We start from the raw sequence: 27,722 nt of genomic DNA on the forward strand, positions 1-27,722 counted from the left end.
GTTTGGACCTTGGACTTGTTACTCCGCAGAGACAGTCGTCGGTCGTTGTTTAGACATTAAGTGTTCGACATGCGTGGTTTACTCTTTTCGATACTGGGTATTTTCGCTGTTTGTACGCTGGGTAGTAGACTCTGTCATTTGTATTTTGGGTATTGCACTTTTTGCTCTGTGTACATGGGCTATTGGACATTGCCGCTGTTCAGATGTCCGGAACTCGACATTGCTGACCCTAATACATTAAATAATTGACTTTGCTTCTTTTTGGCCATTGGATATTGGACAGGTACACTGTTCAGGAATTGGGTCTGTACTTTGTCATATGGTGTTGGGCAGTAGGCTTCCATCGTACTGCTTGTACTGACCAATACTGAAGTATTGGTCAGTCTTGCTCTTTGGACATTGGGTTTGGAACATTGTTATTCTTTGGACGTTGGGTATAAACAGTCACTGTCCGGCCATTTAGTAATGAAAACTGTCCCTGCTTGGACCTATAGGTACTGGCTATCTCAGTGTTTGTACATCGGGGATCGGGCTTTGCTCCTCTTTGCACATTGCGCCTAGGGAATCGTCACTGTTCGGACATTGAGTATTGGACGTTGTTGCTCTACGGACATTAACCAGTGGTTATTGCTTCTCTTTGGGTCTGGGTGTAATAACTGTGACTCACGGAGTTTAATTCCCCGAACCCACACATTGTCCATGAGGGAAGCCATAATTGAGGTTTCTGAATTAACATTGACGACCGTGAGTTTTTTAATGCGTGCTGACATAGCATAGCACACTGGCGCTTTTGTCTTTCGCTTCCACTGAAATAAAGCCGCCTGCGGCGGCGATCGAACCGTCGACCCTGTGATCAGCAACCGAACCGCAAAACCACTGAACCACCGCGTAGAGCGCAATGGGTATTTTGACGCTGCCACTATTCGGACATTGTGCACTGGACATTGTCGTTGTACAACTGGCGCTGGTCAGTATCACTGTTTGTACTGTGGTTATTGGGCATTCTTACTTTTTGGATATTGAGTTTGGAAGAGTTTTACTTCGGGTATTGAGATCTGCATGTACATTGCTTCTCTTTGGACATTGGTGGCTAGGCATCGTCACTGTTTGGACATTGGGTACTGGACATGGCAGTTGTACACTTGGTGCTCGACATTGTCACTGTCTGTACACTGGATATTGGGCATTTTACATTTTGCATGTTTTGCTCGGAACAGCTGCTTTTCGGACACTGAGTTCTGCACATTGCTTCGTTTTGGACTCTGGTGTATAGATATCGCCACTGCCCGGACATTGGGTACTGGGCACTTTAACTCGTTGTCATGGTTTGTAATTTGTTATTGCACATTGCTTCCCTGAATACGGAACATAATTAATCCCTGTCGGCCACCGTGCAGCGCGAATCGTTAAGTTCGCAAGCGCAGCAGTTCCATCCACCCCGGCTTATCCAAAGGGAGAGGATTCATTTCTTTCCTGGAGCTCCCAGGCGTACCCCAGCGCGCGTATTCTCCGAGGCTGCCAGGAACGTGTGCGGAGAAGGCGCCGTCGGAGGCAATTTCTCTCGCGGGCCCGTCCAGCGGGGACGCCGGTGGCAGCGGCCGGGTCCTATGCGAGATGCCGCCCAGCGATAAGCGAACCCGATCTCTTCACAAGTGTGTACGCGTCGCCGACATTCTTGCCGCTCTCTCCGTGGGCGTCGTGATTCCCGGGCGCAGGCGGCAGCCGCTCGCGTGTAACAGGAAACTTTGTGCACACACGCTGGGCACACACGTGGTCCTAATGGGCCCGGCGCGAACAATGTAATAAGCGGCACCGTCAACGCCGCCTCTATGGCGGCGCACCGTTTGGTGAGGGAGGGGGGAGGTGCAAGACACTGGTCGGCCCTCACATTTCGATCGTGAATCTCCATACGCTGAACGCTGGGGAGTGTTCTCGGAGGTTTGTATAAAAACATTGGGTATACAAGGGGACAGAATCGCAATATGGCAAATTATCGATATATGCTATAATTGCCCGCAGTTTTTTATCGTTTATGGGGGGGGGGGGGGGGTAGCGTCCGCAAGCGACTCAGACAATGGGGACGCCGTATAGTGGAGGGCTCCGGATAATTTCGACCACCTGGAGATCTTTAACGTGCACTGACATCGCACAGTACACGGCCTCAAGAATTCTGCCTCCATCGAAATTCGACCGCCGCGGCCGGGATCGAACCCGCGTCTTCCGGGTCAGCAGCCGAGCGCCATAACCATTGAGCCTCCGCGGCGGGCTGTTCGAGATTTTGATCTGGAGGCAATGCAACTGTTGCCAAGTGCATTTAGTGGCGGGCAGTACAGGGGGGGGGGGGGGGGGGGGTCAAAATGAAGCTTTACAGATTTCTTTAACATTAGGCGTTGAGAGGTGCACGTGAAATTCACCACTGCACTTAAGTTATGCGGCCAGGTAGGCACAAAGTGAGATGATAATTGTCATCGTGAGGACATCATTAACTAAAATCCACGAATGAGCTTCTTAGTGACTGTATAGTAAACGAGCATATGTATATTGGAGACTTAGAGGCTGTCGTATTCCTGCACAATTTCATTGGGTAGAACTCTCGGAGCACGCCCGTGTTCCGAGATATTCGCGCCCCTATCTTCAGCTAAATCCATGTAATTGCGCATGCGAGGCGGTGGCAGTCGTCGGCGCGAAACTCCTCCCAGTGTGACGCGTCCGTTTCGTCTGCTGATAACTGTTTCCCTTTCACCTTCGGCTATCGAAATGGAAGAAACGCCCACAAAACAGCTCCGACACACTACAGGGAGGACTTTCGCATGGACTGCCTCCGCTTTGAACGTGTAATTATGCGACTGCATTGAAACTTTTGGGGCGAATATCTCGGAAGTGAGTTCTGTTAAAATTTTGCAAATGAAGTAGTCTAGAAAGGAAACGGCCTCCATGTTTCCAATAAAACGTTAATATATTTTAGTTTAATATGTGTGTGACGGTGACGATTACCATCTCACTTTGTGTCCACCTGGCCGCCTAACCTATGTGGAGAGATGGATTTCACGTTGCGCTCAGCGGCTAAGTTTAAGAAACGTCCAAAGCTTAATATTGATCACTCTGTACACCGACGTAATTGCTCGTGCTTGCAAAATTATTTTGTCAAACGGACATTGTCTACTGCAAACAAAAGGGCTAATAAATAGGATTAATCAGAATGAAAGCACCAGAATGAGTCACGGGTGAAATAAACATCAAATATTACAAAAAATAAACATTGCATATTTACCCTTGTTGTAATGCAAAGTTCAGCGACATTTGGGGTTCTGCGAAATAGCGATGCCAGTAGGAGTGTTTAGTAAATAGGGGTACTAAACAGGCACAGTCACGCGTGGTCCCTTATCCATCCATCTATACTTATCCGTCTCGAATACAAAGTGACGTCATCAGTTCGGACATTGGAGTTCGGAAAGTGACTTCAGTGTTCAGACCAACCAACTCGGCGCGTTTGTATGACGTCATGCTTGACGTAAATCCATTCTGACCAATCAAGGAGACGCTTTGCACTTCATGTGCTACGCCAACCATGGCGACGCCACGTTAATGGAAAACGTAGCATTAACAGCTGTCGCTGTGAAACAAGAAACGAGAACTGAATAATAGTAACATAAAAAAACGAGAGCTCGTGGAAGCAAAAAAAAAAAGCGTTTTTCGCAGCAACATCAGCGGGATGTCTCTGTATCTACAGGTCTATCTGATTGGAAATATACAGAGAGGTTATGTCCGGCATTCTCTGCATGCCCGGGCTCTGCGCCACGCAGTCTACTGCGACTCACGCGTGCACTCTCGGCTACCTTAGTTCCGTGCAGTTCAGCGAAGGCTGCTCTCCAGCCTTATTCGGCCTTGAACGACGGCGTGACAACGCGCCCGACCGTAGAGTAGCACTGCGCCAACACGCGCAACTTTTGTTTCAAGCCATCCTTTCTCTGTATTTGTGAAGACAGGAAAACGTCACGCTTCATAGAATTTCGCATTTCATTACCGAGACCTCAATCTGTCGCACGGCAAAAATTATTTGACCGAGCGAAGTTTGGAATTCTCGGAAGGCTGGTGGCTTTCCAGAAGAGGATGAACAGATCAATTTCACTTTATTACGCCTCAGAGTAGCGCAGTTTGAGCCACACAAGGTTGCTCTAGACATTTAATTTTTGTCTTCTAATTGATTTTGTTTTTACGGCTGTTTTTGTTGTGTCCACGTAATTCGACGCACTCTATGAGCCCCAGTGAGTAAATGAATAAGCCTATGTCAATAAATGACACGGCTAATTGCAGATCGATGGAAAGGGCATGTAGGGCATGTGTCTTACAGTGGGAGCAACTAGGATGACATAAATAAATTACAAAATATGTTGTTCACAGAATTGACGCTACCCCCTGTATAAACAAGATGGAGCACACTTCTTGCCCATCCCGGCGTCATCGGTGCTGTCCTGAACTTTGTTGCGCGCACGCGAGAGTCCCACTCCGCGGCGAGCGACCCGAACGGCCGACGGTGCTCCGCGGCAGGTGATATATGGTGGATACGTTTCAGGAAGTTGAAAAAGAAGAGTCGCCGCAACGCTGATCGCGTTACGGAACCCTGTACACGAATCGCACACGGGACGCTTCCTCTCCCCCTTGCTCTTCAGTATTTTTTTATTTTATCACAACTCTCATCTCTCTATATCTCGGTCTCTTCATGGGTGCATGCGACTGTTGGCTTTTTGTTTAGCACGGCATTAAACTCGGCTCCCACTTTGATACTTTCCGCGCCGTTCCCGCGGAGAGCCGGCTCTAAGCTACTTAGAGGCCCATAAGGCAGTCGCTTAAGCAGCCGGACAGCTTTCTTTTCAGCATATTTATTTCATTTTTTGCGCGGTACATTCTATTTCTGCTTCTATTTCTTTTCCTCCCCGGCCCGAGATCACAGGCACGTATAGATACACACGTATCTATCTCGGCGGCAAGGTTGCTCCGTACGGAGTTTCAAGTTCAAGGATGCAGTTTCTCCCCCTCCCCTCTCTTTCTCAGTCTCTTTCTTTTTCTTTGCTCCCCACATCTTTCTTGTTCTGCCTGTTTTGTTTCGCTCCGTGTGCTTCGCGATTTTTTTTTTTTCGCGCTCCATCACGTATCGCCACCTGGAAGCAAACAGGGTAAACAAACGGGTTTCCCAGTTCGCGGCTCGTGCAGGTTGTCGTGATCTGTCCTCCGTGAATGGAGGAGGAATGCGGTCGAAGGCACATGCTGAAGGCTACACCGATGCTGCGTGGACATGAGTATCCTTTCAGCGGGCCACTCACGATGGGTCATACGTCCTTGGCAAAAAGGAAGGAAAGGAAATAAAGGAAGAGACAGAAAAAGAGGAAACAGGCAGAGAAATGAAAAAGGAATGAAAGTAAGAAGAAAGAAACAAAGAGAGAAAGGAAGAAGGGGAAGAAAGAAAGAGATACGTAGTGTCGAACGAAGTGCTGAATAAGGACTGAGTAGGGAATATTGTTTTGGAGACCAAGCAAAGGAGAAAATATGCCGTTGACACAAAACCTCTTTCGTTGCACAAGGGCGAATACATGGTACTGTACTTTTCGTATTAAACAATCTATTGTAAGTCAAACGCAAACCAGGGCGGATAGGCGCCACCTATGCTAGAGTTCTCGCGATTATTCGTGTTTGATTAATGTTAATTAATCTTTACGTGAATCGACATGGCGATACGCAAGCGCGTTTGCATTTCGACTCCATCGAGTGGGGCCGCAGGCGTTTTGAATCAAACATTGTTACACTTGTGCTCAGCCGAAGCACCGTCAGAAGGCAGCTTCGTTTACACTTTAAGTATAGACGTTGTGTACATTGCAAAGTGTGACCCAGAGTTGCGCAAGGCACTCTGTGCTACGCGGCGTGTTCTGGCCCCCCTCTTCGGCGCGTCGCTCTAAAACAGTGTAGCATTCGTTACCAACAACCCTAAATAATAGTTCTGCTTTGAACCCTGGATGGCGCTGCAGGCGGGAAATCATTTCAGAAGTTGAGCCCTAGTTCCATGAATATCCTGCTCTAGCGCATCCCAAGCCCCGCGAACACTGCGCTTATTGGGATCCCTGAGCGTTTTTCTCCTCAATTCCAAAGCCCACTTATACCTCCAATGACCCCTTACATCTCCAGTGACATCCCTGCTTGCGGTAGCGGCCCGCTGAGGACAAATTTCCCACGCATGACGAGAGGACACCTTCCACAATCTCTGCACCTGATTCTAACGGGCGTGACTCGCTTTCTTGCTGTAACTCATTATGCACAAGAGCTAGGTGATTATCAGCAACTTTGTCTCGCATGCAAAGTGTGGCTACTCTAACGACCAAAGTCATTCCTAATTGTCGTCGTTATATCGTCGGCGCAGCAGAAATCATTCCTTGCACGTCAAAGCCAATGATTCAGGGGAGTGTCTTCAGCTGAGACCTGCAGAAACGACCAAGACAACAACAGTCCGGACGAAACGGGTCCTCGCGCAACTTCGCTACGCGGACAAGTCGTCGCCAGCCGACAGACAAGAGTGGGCAATGCAACAACCATCTGATTGAAGGCAAGCATCACTACTATCGGCGCGAAGAGCTGCGATTGAGGCGCGGAATGTCTATCATCCAGAACTCTGTATACACACATCATCGAAAAAGCCAGCCGTGTACTACGGCAGCGCATGCGAAAGCGGCTGGCTGGCTACACCAACTCTTCGCCCTGCAATCCGCCGGCTCCCATTCGTGTATATAATGTCGCGAAGGATAGCAAAGGGCCGAAACTCGACGTAGGGAGACCGGCTCCATTGTCTTCCGGCGCTGAGGTGATCCTGTAAGGTCGTATTAGCGATTCGCTGGCGCTGCCGGCAGGATAATTGCGGACGGTTGAACAGAGGCAAGGTGGGAGAGAGTGATTAGGCGAATCGCTTCGCAAGTCCCCCTCCCAATCCGCCCCATGTTCTCAACCGTAGCCCCTACGCAGCGATCTCAACTACCATACCCTGTATAATCCTCCCCTCTCCTACTCCACTCCTTTTTATTCCTTCCGCCCATTGGCAATGCCTCTTCGTTGTTCGATGCGGCCAGTTCTGACGTAATAAGCAGTCGTTTAGCCCGGCTCGCATCGAAAGGCTTGCGACGAAGCCGTGCAGTGAAGCGTATAGACGTCTATAGGCAAAGGGTTCCACGGGTAGATTTTTGTGCTTTTATTTGTCCACGACTTCCGACGGTCGGTCTTGTTTCCCGCGGGAAACAGGAGGAGGGCCAGGTGGCGTCGGGAATGCGTGACATGTATCTGCGAGGTTTTTTTCGGCGAATGCCACGCAGTTGTCCGCTCGCTCTGGCAGGTATACGGTCACCAACCTCCTTCCTATAGCTCGCAGGACTCTTGTAGCGGTCGCCAGCCTTCATTGGTTCAACTGTTCCTCCTGGTACGCGGACCGTTGAAGCCGGCACCGCCATCTTGCGATGGGCAGTAGAAGCTGTACGGAAGAACGCCCGGCCCCAGAAAAAGGAACGGTTGCGGGGCTTTCCGGAAGTTCCGAGGCGTCACTGCACTCCTGACCGGAGCGATCTGTACGTGACAGCTCTCCTGCTACCACTCCTGCGTGCCAGGACGGCCAATACGCGCAAAGGAGATTGTGCTAATGCGTTGTGACACCAGTCATAGTGCCGCCTTGGTTGCTGGCATGGTTTTGGCCGCTTCAGTTGGCTCTGTAAGAGTCTGCTCGCGCAAATAGACATGCTTGGTCTCACTGCTTCAACAAGCGTTGGAATGCGTTTCTGAAAATAAAAATCATTTTTCATGAGCACCCTAGTCCAAAAACGTTTCAGAACTGTTGTCAGTAAGTTTCAGCTAACTGCTCCGGTTTGAACTACGAAAGCTGAACAGATTTATATTGCCAGAGTTACACGCCCCGGAGGGCAGCGAGATGTGTTGCACGAATAAGACGTTCGCAAAAGAGACAAGGCGGAACAGGACGGGTTGGGTTGCGCCCATTCCGTCTTGCCTCTCGTGTTAAAGGGACATTGAAGAAAAATAAAAGTTGGCCTGTGTTGATAGGGTAGCAAATTCTAATCACAAAGAGAGCAACACCCTCGCCGAGATCAAAGACGAAATACTTGTGTCGCCATCACTGGCCGATTTCCCAAGCTAAATGAATGCATCGACACGGAATTTTGCGCGGATATCCACTATAGTAGAACATAATTCCACTCGTTTATTCCATCGCGGAAACACTTAAATTTTAATGCATGTTTCCGAGCAGAGTACACGACTAGTGTAACCGGGATGATGGTCACGTGTGGGAGTGTTAACAAAGGGGATAAATTCAATGAAGGATCAAGTGCTAGTTTATTGTTTAATAATAGTGAACGAAATTCTCGGCGAAAATTTCTTCTTACGACAAAGTGAGTTTTTTTATTACGTTGAAACGTTAGGTCTACGTGGACTGATATAAGTGAAGACGAAGATAATTAAAACGAGAAGTGTCTTCCGTGTTTTTGTGCGTCAGAGTAACTCTCCTGTAACTCATTGATGTACACCTTATGCCGTGCAACAAAATGAAGGAAAAAATTAATTTCAGTTAGCGCACAGGAGACGAGGGCAGCAGAAAGGCGGTACATACTGAATGTTTATCCCCTTTCTGCATTAATTGTCTCCTGTGGGGCTAATGAAAAATTAAAGATATCATAACAACTAGCCCAAATGACTACTCCCAGTGTTAAAATATAAAGGAAGCCAACAGTCATCTAACTTTAGGCATGCACAGGGGAATGCTATTATTTTTACCTGTGTTGTTGATCAATGGGAAACCGTAGTATAGTCAATCTTTTACCTTAACGATAATTGGTTAGAACGTAATACAGTTCAAAACAAAAGACTGAAGCTGCTCATGTCTGAAGGTGACAGCTTGAGATATAGATAATTTTACTAGCACACTGTAAGCTATCGCTGCATCAGCTCTTTTTCCTTCTCGGAAAAAAAAAAAAAAACATTAACGGGGCGCATCAGCCTTACGACTGCACACAGCTATTTCAAACTTTAAAGCAGCAATGTATTTTTCATAGAATGTATCACCATAACCCTGTGTTAAAGGATCATCTTTTTGCTCGCCCATCATACATATCCTCCCGTTCTGACCACATGTTTAAAGTTGCTGTCCCATTTTTCAGAACAAAAGCGTGTCATAATTCATTTATTCCCAAAACCAGCGCAGACTGGAACGACCCTTCTCCCTCCATCGCTGCCATTTCTGACATTAACAACTTCAAGACCACTGTATTTTCTGCCGCTTTGTGAAATAATATTGTATAATATGCACTGTTTATGTTAAATACCAATACCACTCCTTTCTGTAATGCCTTCGGGCCTGGAAAGTATTCGAAATAAATAAATAAATAAATAAATAAATAAATAAATAAATAAATAAATAAATAAATAACATGCTTGCATGGCCCCTAAAAGCTAAACAGGCAGTTATGTATGGCGCTGTGTGACGGGTAAAGAACCAGTTCTCTTTGCGTGGGAAGTTGTTTGAAAGTTTGTCTTTTTGCGTAGGCATTTGTTCAAAGGGTGGTTATCTGATGAAGAAGCCCTGTAAATGCAAGCCACGAACGGTGCGAAATTTTGAGACACAAGGAGAACTTTACAATGTATCCACAGCCTGCTTTCTTCAGCAACACTTTGAATAAATTTTTACCGACGAAAGGTGGCAGCACGTCGGCGATTCCGATTAGCTTTAACAACAGCCCGGCCGCGGAGAAAGGAGCGATCGTGACGCATGCGTTGTACACGTGGTTATTACGCGGTGCATGCCTGCTTAAGGACACCACACATTATGCACGACGCTGGCGCATAAGATGCTGCCTCTGCGATGCGATCAGCTAACAGGGGGCTGGAACTGTGATCGCTCAGATGGAAGACTGCGTCAATTTTGTTTCTGCTCAGCCGTGTTAGGGTTTTCTCTCTTTTTTTTTTTACTCGCTCTCACGAGGGCGCGTGCTTAGATATTCCGCACGTGGCTGCTTCGCACAGTTCTGCGCCAAAGGTTCTAATCCTGCTGAATTCTCGCTTAGATGTGGCCACTGTACATCTGTGTTTGTGTTCACTGTGTGGTGCATACAATGGTCGCTGTTTTAGATTTAGTAATCCTTCATATTGCGTTGGTGTGCCTTTCTACTGTCTAAACTGGACGTCAAAACTGGTGCCGTATATCGGGTGCCTGGTACTATAGTCAGGCTTGAGTCAAGCAGCTTTTTGTCCAGCTGCACTCTATAGAGTTGTGCATACGTCTCAAGAAATGAAATTTAATTGAAAAGCCGGAGCACGTAGGCCTTCCTAATATACGGAATTAAAAATTTATTGCGTATTCATGAATAAAATGGCAATGAAACCTCTAAATTATCTGAATTAACTTGTTTTGCAGTTTATTTGTGCGCTTTATATGAATTGAAAGATTTCGTTAATCATGACGTCAGTGGAGTTGACAGTTTTTCAACGCTGCTAAATTCTTTGAGGAACCGTGCGGCGAAGGGGTCCTCAAAGCAGTCGCCGCATGGGGGGGGGGGGGGGGGGGGGGGGGGGGTTGGTGAATTAATAGAGGCGAAGCAAATAAATTAAAGCCATGTACGTTAAAATAAGTTACCTCTGGTTGGGCATACCTTGTGCAGGGGAAAGGCAGGGAAAGGAATAAAAGCGGAAAGAAGTAGGATAAGAGAGTAGGTGAAGCGCACGCACAGGTGAATGCGTGTGAAGTGAAGAGACCCAGTTTCTATGCACTTCCTGTTGCAGAGATGTTGTGGGTTTCGGTTCTTTAAAGTTGACATCGAGATGATTAGGAAGCGAGCTCAGAAGTACTGGGTGCTGCAAAAGTTCCCAGGCCACAGGGTCTGCTTTTATGCTGTATATTCTGGCAATTTATCGGTGACATTTGTGATGTAAGTGCAATGCTGGCTGTAATGTGTTATTCTGTGCTTTTCGGACGAATCTAATTGTCTTTTTTCGTTTCAGCCGAAGAAGTTTTGCATTATGCTTCATTACTGTAATTGATATTGACTGTTGTACCGTTGCCTGAGCTAGTTGTGTTGTAAGGGCAATGTGGTGCCCCAGTGAAGAGATTTTGTTCTCTTTTTTTTTTTTGCCGCAGTGTCATGGCAATGCTATATCGTATTATCTTAACAAAAAACAAACAAACAGAAACTCAAACTTAAGACACCTAGCTATTTAGCTATCAAGGTTCTCATAGATGAGAATTATACTTTTCCTACCCTGTATGTAGTTCGGTAAAAATTTCGTACTTAAATAGGAAGGTCTTGCGCATTTAATAAAACCTTTAGACGTGAACGCCGACTCATAGACAGGTGTTTCGCAACGCCATTGCCAAAGCCAAATTAGGAAGCGTGCTTAGAAGTTAAGCACTCTCGTCTAAATTTCGAACCTAGATGAAAACCTCAGATACGTTTAAGTAAAACCTTGCTACAAAATTCCGACGCATACTGTTGTCTGTTTGCACCATCATCGTCAGAACGAAGTCGCCGCAAGCTGGAGTCGCGCACGCGACCTTGCACGTTGACCACAGCACAGAGTAACATAGTCTCCGCCATTGCGGCGCTCAACCGCTCTCTAGCTAGGAAACAGCGCATAGACGACCAAAACGCGCGTCACAAAAACTCCGCGTATTACGCAAAATCTAAATAGAACGGGGATCGGATAGCGAGCACGCATTCGCTCCAGGCGCCTCCCGGGACAGGTAGTTAGAGGACGACGCTGATAAACATTATAAATGGGTTTCGCTTGTGCCCTGCTTTTTTTTTTTCGTTCTCGCGACCCACGCCGCGGCTAAGGTGCGACGAAACGCGCGGAAATGAGCCGCAAGATAAACAAGGAGAAACGTTAAAAAGAATAAAAGGGGAAGGCGCGGTGAAAATAAGCAAACGAATAGTATTCGCCCAGTTCTTTCCCTCTCCAGAGAAGAAGAGAAAAAAATAAGCCTCCGCTTCCGCCCGCCAGCAGTCGCTGGTGTCCCAATGCATTCTGCTCCGCGACGAATGTTCGCTTTTCCGCGTAAAGCACACCACGCCAGCGCCCTCGCACTGAGAGCGTCGGAAATAGGGCGCGGGCGATATACAATTGTATCGGCTCCACGCGCCAACTCACTCTCCTGCTGCTGCTGCTGCTACTGACGAGGTGTGTTTTTGCGTTCGTTTTTTTTTTTTGTCATCACTCCCGCTCGAACATATAGCTCACAAGATTCGAGCCCGCGAAGAGACACATGTCGGGTAGAGCGGCCGCCATTGCCAGGTACAAGTTACCCTGCCTACACTACACTTTCTCTATTCGCTGTCCCCCTTACTCGCTCTTCTTGCTGTGTTTTTTTTTGTAGCAGATATATAGGCGAGAAGGACCACGTTCTCTTTCCAATTCCTGGTTCACGCGGTCGCCGGCAGGAAACGAGATACCACGTTAGGCCTAATCTGTTCGTTGTGTTTCAATTTCTCGTTGTCTCTTTTCCTTCTGTACTCTTTCGCCGCCCTCCCTCTATAAAGCTGCGGCCTGCTGTGTAGCAGCTCTCTCCCCATCGTGATTCGATTCCGCGCGGCGGCGGAGGCGGCATCTATCTAAGCGTGCATCCATTATTTTCGCCTCCTCCACAACCCCGCGATCGCGCCGTATACCGCACTCCCTCTAACTGCAGTGGCGTGGTTGTCGATCGCGCGTGCTTCCTAACAGCGTTCGCGGCGCCTCCTCGAATCGTTTGAATCATGGGTGTCGCGAAGATGGAATGTTAGGTTCCAGCTGTCTGTTTTGCTCTCATTTACTAGGCTCCATACGTACATACTGACCCCCCCCCCTCTCCCCCGCCGTCCCAGTCGTCTGACTTTTTTATTCTCGTAGCCCTCTCCACTCTTTTTTCATCTGTATACATTTGTGCCGTATTGTGCCATACACGATGCTTCCCTCCAGCGAGGTGTTTTTAACTCCGTTTTATCTGCGCCGTTACAAGAGAAACAGGAAGGGATGACTGACTCTGAATGTTTCTTGTGTCGTGGCGTTTTATTCTTAGAATTTTTACGGCACGTTTTGTTTGAATCAATATCCCACGGCGAAGAGGTTTATTTGTAGAGCGACTCGCAGTTCGGTTATACGACTTCGCCTGCACAAGTGATTTTTATTTGCCGTCTGCATTTGGTTATAAGGGCGTCGTCTGCACTTGGTTACAACGGCGTCGTCTGTGCGAGCAGTTTTCATTTGCCGTCTGCGTGGCGACCCCAACTCCACCATTTTTTTTTTCTCGGCGTCCTCTGCCACAAAATGTCCGCTTACGTATCCTTCCTTATTGGCGGCGGCACTTTTTCCTTCGACGGAAGCGGGTCGCAACAGGCCCGAAATGCACGTTTGACGATAACATCTTGCGCAATGTTCCCCCTGTTCTCTCTGTACTTAGATTTTGTTCATTTTCCTTTCGTTAGGCCTGTATATGTTTCTCGCTACTCCTGTCTATACGTCTGTTGGCGTCCGTCGTTATCTCTCTACAGCTCTGGAAGCGAGCTGTTTCTCCTCGTGGGATGTATTAAGCCGCTACGCGGTAGAATGTATTTCCATTCGCGCGTCGCATGTTTTCTTGTCAGCCGGGATGTTTTCTTTTCCTTATCCTCTACTTGCCACGGGTCGTAAAAGAAGGGAGCTTTGAGCACATGGTTTCATTCGAGCATATACAGTTGCTTACCTAGATGGATGAGAGGTGCCATTCCCCAAGCGAATTTCTAAACCACCGCATTGATGTCGGGAAGGGCAAACTTCGTATTTGGCTTGGCTTAAGCCTTTACCCGAAAATGTGGATTCGGCCTCTACAACCTAGCTCCGCCGCCATTGCTCTCGAGTGCGCTCAAGTAACGCAGTTTAAAATCGAGCGTTTCATAATATTACCTAGAAGGAAAGCTGGAGGCGTTGCACTTAAGCCACCATGGGGAGGCGCAGCAATTGTGGGAAGATGAGGTTTCGTGTGCGGCTTAGCTATTGTTGGATTCAGCCATAAAATTGAGACTCCGCTCGAGGAGTCTCAATATATATATATATATATATATATATATATATATATATATATATATATATATATATATATATATATATATATATATATATATATATATATATATATATATATATAGTAGGGTACAACTTAAGAAAACAGCAGTTGCTAACACCGGGCCACGGTCCACGGCGTCTGGCATTACTCCGCGAGCCAATGAGAGGCATGAAATAAATCAGCTTTTTAATGTTTGACTTTATAAGCCAAGCATCAAAATTGTTGAGCTCATATTCTTTATTCGCGTTAGCTTCTTGTTTATGTAACAAGAAAACTTCTATCAACGGACTACTTTTTTGTCGTGGAGGAATTCTGTGCGCCGGTCCTGAATGTGAGCGGAGCTTCACTGCAGACTTAAGTTGTATCCGACTATAGTACCGCATTTCCCAATCTATTAACTGTGTGAAACTTACATGGCTCCGAGCCCCTTGTTCTCAGCGTGGCTTAGTTCGACCTTCGAATTTCCGCAAAGCGCTTGCTAACTTTTTAATACCAAAAATTAACTTTCATACCTGACACTGAATTAACCTCCGTTTATTTGATGTTCAACATATTTGATTGCGATTTTCTTCGACGATCGTTTTGGAATTTAGGTTCGTGTTCAGTTTTTGTTGTGCTTTCACGTTTCTGTGTGTATTATTTTTGTGATTTAATGCATTTTGCTGATTTATTCCTTAACCTTTCTCTTCAGCAGTGCTTTTCTAGAAGCCCTGGGAAACGAGAAAATTCAAAAATAAATTCGGAGTTCGAGATAATCCTAGCTGGTTTGACGCTCATGCCAGTCGGACTAGGGCATCGTCTGAGCGCTCTCCTGTTTCTCTGAACGAACAGAAGGGAAATGGCAGGCGAGAAACGAGACAGGTATACTGAGAGGTCATTCAAGAGAAATTCGCGTATGTCGGCCTCACACATTGTGCTCTGTCAACCCTTATAAATATGATCTATAGACAGTCTATGAGCTTATTATAGACTCTGTTGCCTTCCTGTAGATATTTCTTTTTGTCTACTCATATAGTCTACAGACAAAAGTCTACTAAAAGTGTATGGCCATAAATCAATAGATTTTCTGTATAGACTGTCTATAGAATTTGTATTGCCTAGACTGTTCTGTGGGGTTCGTCTATAGGGAGTGTACAGACGTTATAGGCAGAACTCTATGGACAGTCCATAGACTGTCTAAAGAATTTTTTGTAAGGGAAGGCACTCAAAAAAGAAAGGCCTAAGCAGAGGAAGAGCGCTGGCGACGACGTGATGGACGTATATAGTATGACCGACTTACACGCGTGAAGAACGCGGGGTTTTTCACAACATTCAGAGACCACAGCGGTTTGGATGAGGAAGTCAAAAGTACGTAAATCTAGTTCTTACTGTCAGCTTGTTGTGAAATTAGAATTTTAATTTTCTTTTCTACTCTCGTTTAACAGGGAAGTTTAGCTGATATTCGTTTCAACGCCTTGTGGGCTCACATGCGTCGTCGATCGTAAAATTCGCCCATTTCCTGTGGGGAAGTGACATCACAAGACCGAAGCACTCCCGCTGGCTGGGCGGATGTGACGTCATCAGACCGGAAATGATATCACTTCGGGTAAAGGCATCAACAGCAGCTAATGCTGTTGCATTGCTAACACATAGTTATTTAGGTGCTCCTGAAAATTATTTCTTTCGCCCTATCTAGCTAAACATCCAGACCTTCAAACAAGTGAAAACTGCCCGCCTCCAGTATATATGGTACACATATGTATTTAAGGTTGAAAAATACGCCCAGCCGCGGTGGCTCAGTCGTTAGGGCGCTCGACTACTGATCCGGAGTTCCCGGGTTCGAACCCGACCGCGGCGGCTGCGTCTTTATGGAGAAAAAACGCTAAGGCGCCCGTGTGCTGTGCGATTTCAGTGCACGTTAAAGATCCCCAGGTGGTCGAAATTATTCCGGAGCCCTCCACTAAGGCACCCCTTCTTCCTTTCTTCTTTCACTCCCTCCTTTGTCCCTTCCCTTACGGCGCGGTTCAGGTGTCCAACGATATATGAGACAGATACTGCGCCATTTCCTTTCCCCCAAAAACCAATTATTATTATTATTAAGGTTGAAAAATACGAATTCAAATATGCCCAAGAGTATATCTGCGAGGTGCTGGCTTAGAAGGTATCGCTGTACGAAGGACCTGCTAGAGCGCGAGGTAGCATGCGCTTTAAAACCTTCAAAATTTTGTCACCTGACCATACGGAGTGCCGGCAACTATCCCAGTAATATCTTCGTAATGCTAGTATTATTTCTGTTTGTTGCGTGGCCTGGAAACAATTATTTTTTTAAAGATCACTGGCAGCGTAAAAATAAACGCAAAAACGGACAAGAAAAAAAAAACTTCATTAGGCTAACCCTGTTCGAAGCTGTTCGAAGACATGCACACGTAAGCATATGTGTAGAGTTCATTGCTGCATTACTTTGAGGCACCACGTCATTAAACCGCAGTTATATACCCCCGCTTGTAGCGATTTAAAATGCCTCTTACGCCCCTTGTCCCGTAACTTCCTGGCTGTGGGAACTCGCATCAGGAGGCAAAGTTATTTTCATTACGAGGCGTTATTTTGTTTGTAAAACAAGTCCCGTGGCAGGAGCATTAAGCTTCCAAAGATTGTTTCCTTCTCGCAACTGAAATCAAAACAAGAAAACGAGCCGCATAGTGGGACATGAAGAAGTATAGTATTGCCGCTGCCCAAGTCGTTCGCGGTGGGCCGGCAATCAGGGTGGCAATCACTGGCTGCTCTCCACGTATACCCAGCGCATCATTCTCCCTTCGAAACGCACAGTTTAGCGCGTCCCTCCAGAATTACAAGCCCCCGCTCGCCCGATATCCTTCCGCATACATCGTCGAGTTAAAATATGCATTTTTCGAAACTGGCCCCGGCGTCGCAACTCGAGAGAAATTTATGACTCCGCTCGACTGGGCCGCTTAGGAGGCGGTCCCACAATGGCGAACCGCCAACGAGATCGCGCGGCGGGTCACACGACGCATCTTATAAAGCCGGCAGCGCCGTCTCAGTTCAAAACCCCCTTTCCCTCTTACGCCAGCTTCCCGACCGTTTCCAATAGCCGTATCGTATCGTCCCGATTAGGGCAAATTAATAGAGGCGCTCTTGGGAAACAGGTTGCCACGACGAAAATCACCGGTCACGACGATATTAGTCCCGACAAACAACACCAGCAGAAAAGACGTCGCATTGGCTCGATACGACAATTAGTCTCTGCTTGTGGATGCGCCTCCAGACTGCAAAGTCGAGTGCGGAACGCTTACGCGTACACAAGCGCGCGCGCACAGGTCTGTTAAAAAAAAGAAAAGATGGAGGGAGGGAGGGGGGGGGGGGGGGGGGGGGAGGTTCGCTGTTATTCGGAACGGCTTTGAGAGGATCAGCTGCAGAGGCCTGGAGCGAGCGGTAAATATATATCTCAGCGAAAGCATGGAAAGCAGGGGTGCAGATGTGACCCGTGTAACTGATTCGGTACAGGGCGCCGCCAAATCTTGAGGTTGAGATAAGGACCACCTATACTGTGTGCGATCGATATAAACATCTCCTGCCAATGCCCCCGGCTGGCTTAATTGTATGGTCTCGTAGTATTGGGTTGAAAAATGATGGCAATAATGGGCGCTGGTAAAACCGGTAAAAAAGTTTATATTTCCTGAGTTTATCGGCCTTCATAGCTATTCATTCGCGAAAGAAGACACCACCAGCGCTAACGAAGGCCTTGCAAGTGGACTTCGAACGTGATGATTTATTGTGTACATGAGCTGAAATTTCAGCACAGGAAGTCACAGTATGCCCGTCTGTACGAACTGATGACTTTTGTAAACAAAGGAGGAACGAAGTGAGGAAGAGAGGAGGAAAAGAAATAAAAGTTGACAACCAGCTAACGAAACTCACTGAGGTCTTGGATGCCTTCGTGTTGATAACGACTAATACTGTGCTAAGCTTCCTGCTTGTCAGTATATTGTATATAAACAGAGTTAGACGTGTATACATTACGCTTAATGATTAATTGATTTATTGATTAACTGACCAATTGATTGGTTGATTGATTGAGACTGAATGACTGACTGCTTTATTGGTTGATTGATTGATTGATTGATTGATTGATTGATTGATTCGAACATGTGGTGTGCCCATTGCTCGAAGGATCTGTGCGGGCATCTGGATCTCTGTGGGCCCACCGCTGTCACGGCGGCCAAGGCTGTCTTTCGGTGGCTGCCGTGAACCTTGTTTCTCGGGCCTTTCGCCCAAAATTCCCCGAACCTTGGCCAGGGGAGAGTGACGGCTGCGCTGTTGGGGGTTACTAGAAGAACCCAGTCGCTGTATACGTGGCCAGGCGGATAGCAACAGGAAGCTCTGCGAGCTTCATTCTATGAAGATGCGAATTTTACGAAGACATTGCTTCCGAAGCCACGTTTGCTTTTTCCCAGATGTTTAAGGAAAATAAAAATACACATATAGCTCGGAAGGAAGGTATAAATAAAAGAACTAGCTTGGCGCTGGAGAAATACAGTAGTTAAGCGTTTCTTTTTTTTATTGTTGCTTGGACGAGCCTTTGCCGAGCCTTGACCTAAAATACGCGTAATGAGCAGGGCGAAGCTTATCTGCAGAGCTTTCGTCATTCCAGTTGAGAAGCTTCAGTTCTTACAATCACATTGAGCCTCCGGTGTGAGACGGGTGGCGCCAAAATCTGCAGCCCACTAGTTCCCAAACAATGAGGCCAAGAAAACAAGAAACGTAACAAGTTTGAGTAGACAGGACATTTTAATGTTTTTTTTTTTTGGCTTGCTTGTGTAGTATACGTTTCACGTGCATAATTCCCCTCCAGCTCTTCGGAAACTTTCCGTCTTGCTAGATTTTAAGGCACGGCTCGCGTGGGGCAGTCTCGTGAGCCGTGTGATTTAGGAGTTGTGGCATACAGCGTGATCTGGGCTGATAATCACCTGACGACATCCCACGAGCGCAAGATGAAAATTGAAGGAAAACTCAGTCGAGACCGGTCAGACACGGCGTCGGAAGACCGCCGGCGTCGTCTGACGGCGACGCGGCTCTGGAGCGTCTCGCACCACTCAGGTGGCCGCTATACGCGATCACCAGATCAGAATCGAAACGGCGCTTCGATGAGGAAGTTCGCTCCATTCATTTCTTCTCCTTTTTTCTTCTTCTTTCTGACGCGTCTTTCGATCTTACACTTAACGCGTTGCGACACAGACACCGCAAACTTTTCTTCTGCGACTGACTTTCGCAATCCAATAAACGCTTTTTCGCCTAGCCATAAAATACTCAGAAAGAAGACTGAAGAGATAAGAATGCGGAGTAGAAAGAACCGCCGAAGCAAACAGAGACAACTGCACACACGATCGCGTGAGCGCCGAAGCTTCAAGAATGGCGAGGTTGACGACGAACGACGTCTGAAAGAAAGAAAGAAAGAAAGAAAGAAAGAAAGAAAGAAAGAAAGAAAGAAAGAAAGAAAGAAATTCAACGCGATGGCCGTCGCTCCTCTAATCGCTGGGCGCACGTGAGTTCCCGCGAAGAAAGGTCCCACCGCTGCCGTCGCATGCGCGCGTCCGGCATTTAAACATTTGGCGATCGTACCGCCCCCTGGCCTTTCTGCCAAGCCGCCGAAAGTAGATCGTCTCACTAAGTGTATATAGGTACAAACGAATGAACTTCGCCGGCGGCGTGCACCCGTTGTCTGGGGCGCTGAGGACGTATACACGGTCGGCCGGTCAGGGTCCCCGCGTTGTACGTGACTTCCCACGGTCTTCTCACCGCTTCTTTTCTATGCACCCGCTATATGCGCGCATGCGCAAACCACCGCAGCGTTCATAAAACTTCAGAACTTATGAACGGAGATAGTTGGTTTTGCACTGATAACCTTCAGCAGTGCGCTACTCTGGATAAGTATAGAGGACACTCTACGCAGGGCACCGTCTAGAAACGGCAAGAATATAAGTAGAGCGTGAACAACTGGTTTTATTGTGAGAGAGTTTCCTATAGACATGAACTTGAAGAGGAGAAACGAGTGCAGATCAAGTGAGCAAAGAAACATGTTTCCGTTGCGCAGTTCATCTACAAAAACTAATACTCCTGCAATAAAGCCGTTTCGACTCAGCTATACCAGTTTCCGCGCTCCCCTGTTGCGTTTGCTGTCTTTGCGTACCAGAGTAGCGCACTGCTGAGGTCGCCCCCTATTAGGCCATCGCGCTCATTGTTCTCGCGGGTCGTGCTTGGTTGGCCGGCGCCCTGAGCCATTACGTTGTCTTGGCTGCAGTGGCCATGTCACGGTACATGCTTATAAGCGGCGCTCATGAACCTTCGTCGCATCTTGGCACTCAGCCGTGTTTCCACAACAACGCGACCCTCACTCACTCACTCACTCACTCACTCACTCACTCACTCACTCACTCACTCACTCACTCACTCACTCACTCACTCACTCACTCACTCGTTTCCATTACCCTCATCATTAAATCCATGTATCACCACTCCCTCACTTCCAACACTAAATTTTCGCATTCACCAACAACTCAGTCACTCACTCCCTCCCTTTCACTCTATTCACGCATTCACCAGCTCGTTCACTGGCCCCCCTCACCCCCACCCCCCTAAATTCACGCATTCGCAAACTCACTCAATCGCTCCACCAAATTAACGCATTTTTTTAACTCCTCCATCACTCTTCTTCCTAAATTCACACACACACACACACACACACACACACACACACACACACACACACACACACACACACACACACACACACACACACACACACACACACACACACACACACACACACACACACACACACACACACACACACACACACACACACACACACACACACACACACACACACACACACACACACACACACACACACACACACACACACACACACACACACACACACACACACACACACACCATACACCCCACTCACCCCACATACACCCCATTCACCCGCCCACCCACACACACACACACGCACGCGCGCACACACAGCGCACGGCGTTTCACCGTCGCCGGGCCTGCGTCCTCCTTTCCGTCCTGTATTTTCTTTATTTGGCTTCTTCTCCGCTGTCGACTATTACACGCCGTTCCCGCGCCATCGATGTATAGGAACCAATGGCCCCAAAAAACTGGATGAACCGAAGGGGGGGGCCGAACAGCGTCCGTGTCGGGCCGATTAATGCTCGCCTGGTTAACCGAAAATGCGCGCCCACTGTGTAATTGGCTCGGGCCGAACGCAAAAATGACAAGGGACGCTGCGGCGGGGCACCAATGGAAATATTTTTCTCCCACCGTCTTCCTGTTCCAGGCGGCTCTCTTATCTCTCCTTCTTCTATTTTCTTTCTTCTTCTTCCGTGTTTCCATTTGCTCACAGCACTGCGCGCCAGGAGCCGCGGAATCGGGCTCTTTAATTGTATCGTTGGCTCGCATCCCTGTGTGCACTTGTGTGTGTGTGTGTGTGTGTATGCATACATATATATATAAACACACGCGAAGAACGCGGAGGTAAATATATGCGAGGCTGCGTACCTTTATATACATACATATATACACCCCACCAACTCTTCGAAGCACCACCGACGGGCACAATTCCGATCGCTGCGCCGAAAAAAAAAATATAGACAGAATCACGAGCGGGTGGCCAACGAAAGAATGCCAATTAGCACGCCGGCTCTAAATAATTATGCAAAGATGCGGGCTCCCGCTTGCGTTGAACCACGCGTCGGGACGAAGCCGCCTCGCAGAACGCAGATTGAAGTGAGGCCGCCCAAGCATCTTTAATTCCTTGCAGGAACGGGAACTGTTTCAGTGACGGATTTGCCGAAAGCGGCGCGAATCTTCGACCTCATGCAGCGTGACGCTGAATTTTTTAAATTGTTGCGTTTTCATCGTTCTGTTTCTCTCAGCTTTGCGGGCAAATGGCCTTATACATGCCCTTTTAATTCTGAATTAGTTTGTTTTTGCTGCTTAAATGCCTGACCTAGCCCTAAGATCGACAGCTTGTTCCTATAAGCGCTCGAAGAACGATTTATTATTGCCGTTATTGTTCGTGAGGAAAGCAAATGAGGTACAAAATGCGACAGTGACAAATGATGCTGCACGCATTTAGAAAGCTCTATTACTGTTACAGGGGCACGATATCATGATGATGATGATAATAATGATTTAATAAATGATGGTGTATTTAGCGGGAAAGGGCCATCTCATTTGAGGGCCGGAACGTTGTGCCAAATAAAATGCAAAGAAAACGAAGTAAGGAAAGAGCGGAAGAGATCAAATGAAATAACAGCAAAACATCATACAAGTAAGGCAGCATCGTGAGGACAACAAAGGGCTATAATAAATAATAAAAAATAACAGTGCCGGAAAGCGGAGAAAAATCACTCCAAGCTGAACACCAAGAGCGTGGGGTGTATAGTTATGATAAAATAACAAAAAAAGAATGCGCGCAACAACAACATAACAGCAGAGTGAGAACAACTATAGCCTGAAAAAATGCCATCAAGGGGAAGGAAGTACAAGATTTAAAGAAAGGGCAGGCTGGTACACTATTTCCAGCTGTTACTAAATCACTTATATATTCTATATAACATCGAAAGACGTCAAACTTGGAAGAGTGGCTGCTGTTCGGTTTTCAGTTCATGCCACAATACTTGCTGAACCAGGCTGGTAACTGCTCGAGCCTTATTAACATGCAAGGCCGGTAGTGGGTTACCGTAAATAATGGACTACGCGGAAGGAACTAGAGAAACATAAAATAACCAAATGACCACTAAAGATGCGGAGAATTTCTTAAACTCCGTCTCGCTATGACATTACTGATCAGTGAGGTGGTTAAGCGCAGAGCTGCCATTGAAATTCACAGCACGTTGAGTCTTCACAGCACCTTGATTAATACCAGCCCGAACCGGAACTAAACCAGAACGATCGTTGGAGTTTTCAGCATAACTTCCGGATAGGGATGAAAAAAAAAACATTCTTGTTAACGCTTGTTCAGCACTGTTCTCCAGCCTGACTTCAGGATAGGCGTGAACTAGACGGCATCCTTGTTCACGCCGCCTAAATAAAGGATACCGACGCCAGTAGAAGACATGTATGCACGAACACATAGACAGATGTATACACAATAAAGGAGCAGAGAGAACGATGTTCGTGGGAAGGCGGGCAATGTGGGGAACACGCGTGCAATACACTTCTCTATTCTCGTACATCGCTTATTCTCTCTATTTAATTACTTTTATTTTTTTCGTTCTCATCCCTGATGTTCCATCCTAGTAACAAGACCACACCGCTTGGCAGCGGAAGGGACGAGAAGCGTTTTGAATGCGCAGTGCGGGAGGTAAGAAGGAGGCTCGTCATCGATGCGGAATCGGCATGGACATCGGCACACGAGCGACCATCGCGACACGTGTGGCACCGCGGGGGACTAACAAGGAAGTTATCGGCCGCTGCGATGTTGTTGCTGCTGCTGTTGTCACGGCTGCCGCTGCTGCTGCCTCTTCCGTCGTCGTTAACAAGGCGCAGTGTTCGATTAGGCGTACAATGTCGAGACCGGCTGCACAACTGGCGCGGCAGTCAGCGTTTGACAAACGACTACATTTCCCGCGCACGGGCGACCCTGGTGCGCGCGCCTTGGCCGGCGGGGGTCGAGGGACGGTGGCGGTAGGAGGGACGTTCATACTGTCGCGTGAGCTGATCGTCGGAACCCCTAATGACTTTACGCTAGATACGTCGGCGGACCGCATAGTCCGCGCTTTTAGTGTCCGTTAATTTTTTTCCTGCTAAGTGGAGTCATCGTGATGTAAGTAAGAGAGCTCTTAAATATTTCTGGAAGTCCCGTAATGGAAATCAGTGCTTTCAGAAATAAAGCTCTCCAATGCGGTGACAAGCCCGGCCGCGGGGACCGCGTTTTGATTTAGGTGAAATGTAAAAGTGTTCATGCGTTGTGCACTTTCCGTGAACGTGAAAGAACTCAAGGTGGTCGAAATTAATTCAGATCGGTACGTTAAGGCACCCCTTATATACCGCGTACAGCGTCGAGACGTTAACCCCTACATATCATGAGTGGGGCAGCTGCTGCCCATTTCCTTTCCCTCGTAAAAAAAAAGAGTATCATAAAGCAGAAAGGGAATAGCTGCTATGATTATGATTCGTATAAATACATAGCTCTCCATTGAAGCCAGTCGTCAAGTGCTATAGAAAATCGCAACAAGAAGAAATCTTGGCACAGTTTTTTTTTTTAGTAAGCAAAACAAAGGTCCATCTGTCACAAAGCAAGTACCACTGTAAGCATACATTTTTTCCCCTTCAAATGATTCGTTTTCGAAATGCAGTCTTCAACTTGACGTTAAGAAGGCCTTTAAAATTGACGGAGGCCTTAAAACCGCCAATATGCTAATGTCCAACATTCTCGGACAAAAATTTTTTAAATATTGATAAACTAAGATACTGTTACGGAAATATTAAAGCTAATGATCCATCCTTCTAGTGTACAACATTATATTTCTTTTAACGCGTTTCCGTAAATCGCATCGAATAGTTAAGACTGCCATAAAGAAACAATGCGGAACGCTTTTGACGACAGAAAAAAAACGTTAATAGCAAAAAAAATGCAAGACTGCCGCCGGGTGGCCTGCGGGTATATCAACTTCTATACTGAAATCTTACATTATATGAAAAAACAGAGTTCATAAACTGCTTTTGTTTGGTACGTCAAAATTCAAAATCTGGAGAATGTGTCGAAAACAAATAGTCGTGTACCAAACAGTTTTCATTCGTAATAAGCTAAAATATACTTTAGGTTTTACAACTTGTATAGGCAGTTTAAAAAAGCAGGTTAAATGTGTCCCAGTGACATCACGTGTTCTCTACTGACAATAATATCTACTCCGGTGGTAGAGCATCCATGTATTATGCCGTTGTACTGAATCCTGTATTGTACTCTTCTATAGAATACTATCCCTGTATCATATCTTAGTATTGTGTGGGTGGTACTGCAGCCTTGTGCCGTATCCCGTGTTGCAGCTGGTATTTATAGTTAGTTATGTGATGCTTTTGTCGCGTGCGCGCATTTTTTTGTTAAGATACCAATGCAGAACTGCCAACTGCACAGGGACAGAAGCCTTTCTTAGGCACTGCAGCCTTTAGCTTCTGCCCATGCAGCAGATGATGCATCTGTACTGCTCCAATAAACACTTCACTACTACTGCTTCTACTACTTCTACTATTACCCCTTATAAAAATGGTCTATAGGCAGTCTGTAGACTTCTTATAGACTCTATTGCCTTCCTAGAGACATTTTTTTTTGTATATTCATAGTCTATATGCATTCTATAAACAAAAATCTACTAAAAGTGTAGGCCATAAATCTATAGATTGTCTGTAGACTGTGTATAGCATTTGTATTGCCTATAGACTGTTCTCTAGGATTTGTCTATAGGGAGTTTATAGACTTTATAGACAGAAGTCTGTGGACAGTCTATCGACTGCCTAAAATATTTTGCAAGGTTCTATCACTGCAATTACTACTGCTTCCGGTACTCATCAGAAGACCGCACAGGTGTCATACAGCTGAAGCAAGCACAAGCTTTCGTGACGGTAATACTTTCAGCGTCGTTCAGTTTTTGAACTACATACCTGTATATGCGAGCGCACAGAAGCAGCTTCGAAGTCGGGAAGCATATCAACCACCGCAGTCGGCGTACATAGGCGGCTGAACAGGCGCGGACACCCACGGCTGGCTTTATCAGATTGAGGGAATGAATTCCAGATCACTGGGGCGTTGCAAATGATAAACAAACCCGTGACGCGGTACTCATTTTGGGCTCGGAGCTTGCGACACGGGCGTTTCGACGAGAAATCAGTCATCTCTCCACCGTGTAAATTTCGACGCATGGGGCAGCGCGAGCTGAACAAATTTCTCATTAACGTTTGACCTCTTTCTGACCGCGAAAAAACTGAAGCTGCCAGTAATTGCTCCGCGTCGAACTTCACAACGGGACTGGTTAGGCTATAGCTCATTTATATTTTTCTTGGATCTTTGGCAGCAGACTGCAATCTCATTTGCGTAACTCCACTCCATCATTCTTGATCTCGGGGCACAATCCCGCCGATCCGAATTGCACGCCTTCCGTAATGAAGTGGCATTTCAGTTGCTGACAAAACTGGTATTTCTACCGGAGATAAACTGTACAATGCTCTCTCTGCGACTAAGGTAAGAGCACAAATAGCTTTTCTTGCTTGGTTAATTAACCGTGCCATGTTGTACTCTTTATGGCGCATTTTTGCAGCACGTACTTTCATCTGGACTTCTTACCTTGCATGATTTGAAATAGAGTTTTAAGATTCTATTGCGAAATTCAACACATATTCTTTGGTTTGGCTTATGGGGATTTAACGTCCTAAAGCGACTCAGGCTATGAGAGACTCCATAGTGAAGGGCTCGGGAAATTTCGACCACCTGGGGTTCTTTGACGCGCACTGACGTTGCACAGAACGCGGGCCTTTAGAATTTCGCCTCCATCGAAATTCGACCCTCGCGGCCGGGTTCGAACCCGCGTCCTTCGGGTCAGCAGCCGAGCCCCATAACCACTAAGCCACCGCGGCGGCCGAAATTTAACAGAGAAAAATAATAAACTAAACTGGGATGAGCGGTATACGCGTGACTCATGATTCACTTCAATGTGCGCGAAGACATCGGAAATACTTAACGGCGCCTATGCACCTTACCTCGAATAAACATAGACTTCAAAGATGAATCTGTGGATGTGAAAGCTTTTACTTCACAACGTAGCTGTAGTTGATGTCAGGACGGCGCGAAAGGAACAAGGACAAGAGAGGCACAGGGACACAACAGGACAGGAGAGGTTCTTGTGTCTCTCTCGTCCTTGTTGCTTTAGCGCCGTCTTGACATCAACTATACAGCTATAAACCAACTAGCCCAAACCAAATGTAGTACTTCACAACGTAACAAGCAACATTTTCTGTTGATATGTGGTTTCGATACTGCTACATCGTGTTAAAACGTAATGCTTTTAGACCGAAGTCTTGAACTTTCAGGGGAGTCCTAAACTACAGCATACGGCATGGCACAATGATATATTTGTGAAGGGAAGGTTGTATGTTATTTGATTTGTGCCCTTATTATTAGGAGCGGATCCTTGGAAACTCTTAGGGGTGTTGGTTGGGAGGAGGGTGGGGGGGATTTACACAAGGCTCTTTTCCGAACATCTTTGCTGAGAAAAATGTGAGCCATAGTAGGTTTTACATGAAAAATTTCTTACTTTGCGGGTTGATTATCATTCACCGTCATCATTGTAAATCTGCGTCTGTTCAGGTATGACACGAAAGCCATACGATGGAACATAGAAGGACCGACATACCTACAACGGTGCTCGTACACTGAACATCGTATACCAAGAGGATTCAAGCCTGAATAATGCGTCTCAAATTTCATTGCCGGCTAGTCCATTTGTGGCCTTTTCTTCTTCACTGCCATCTCACATCCCTGCAACTGTATTCGGTGTTTCTAATTAGTGCATTTCGTCTTCAGCACAGTGTTTGCCACTTTTAGAGT

Source organism: Amblyomma americanum, chromosome 10 (genome assembly GCF_052857255.1).
Source record: "Amblyomma americanum isolate KBUSLIRL-KWMA chromosome 10, ASM5285725v1, whole genome shotgun sequence".
Lineage (NCBI taxonomy): Eukaryota > Metazoa > Arthropoda > Arachnida > Ixodida > Ixodidae > Amblyomma > Amblyomma americanum.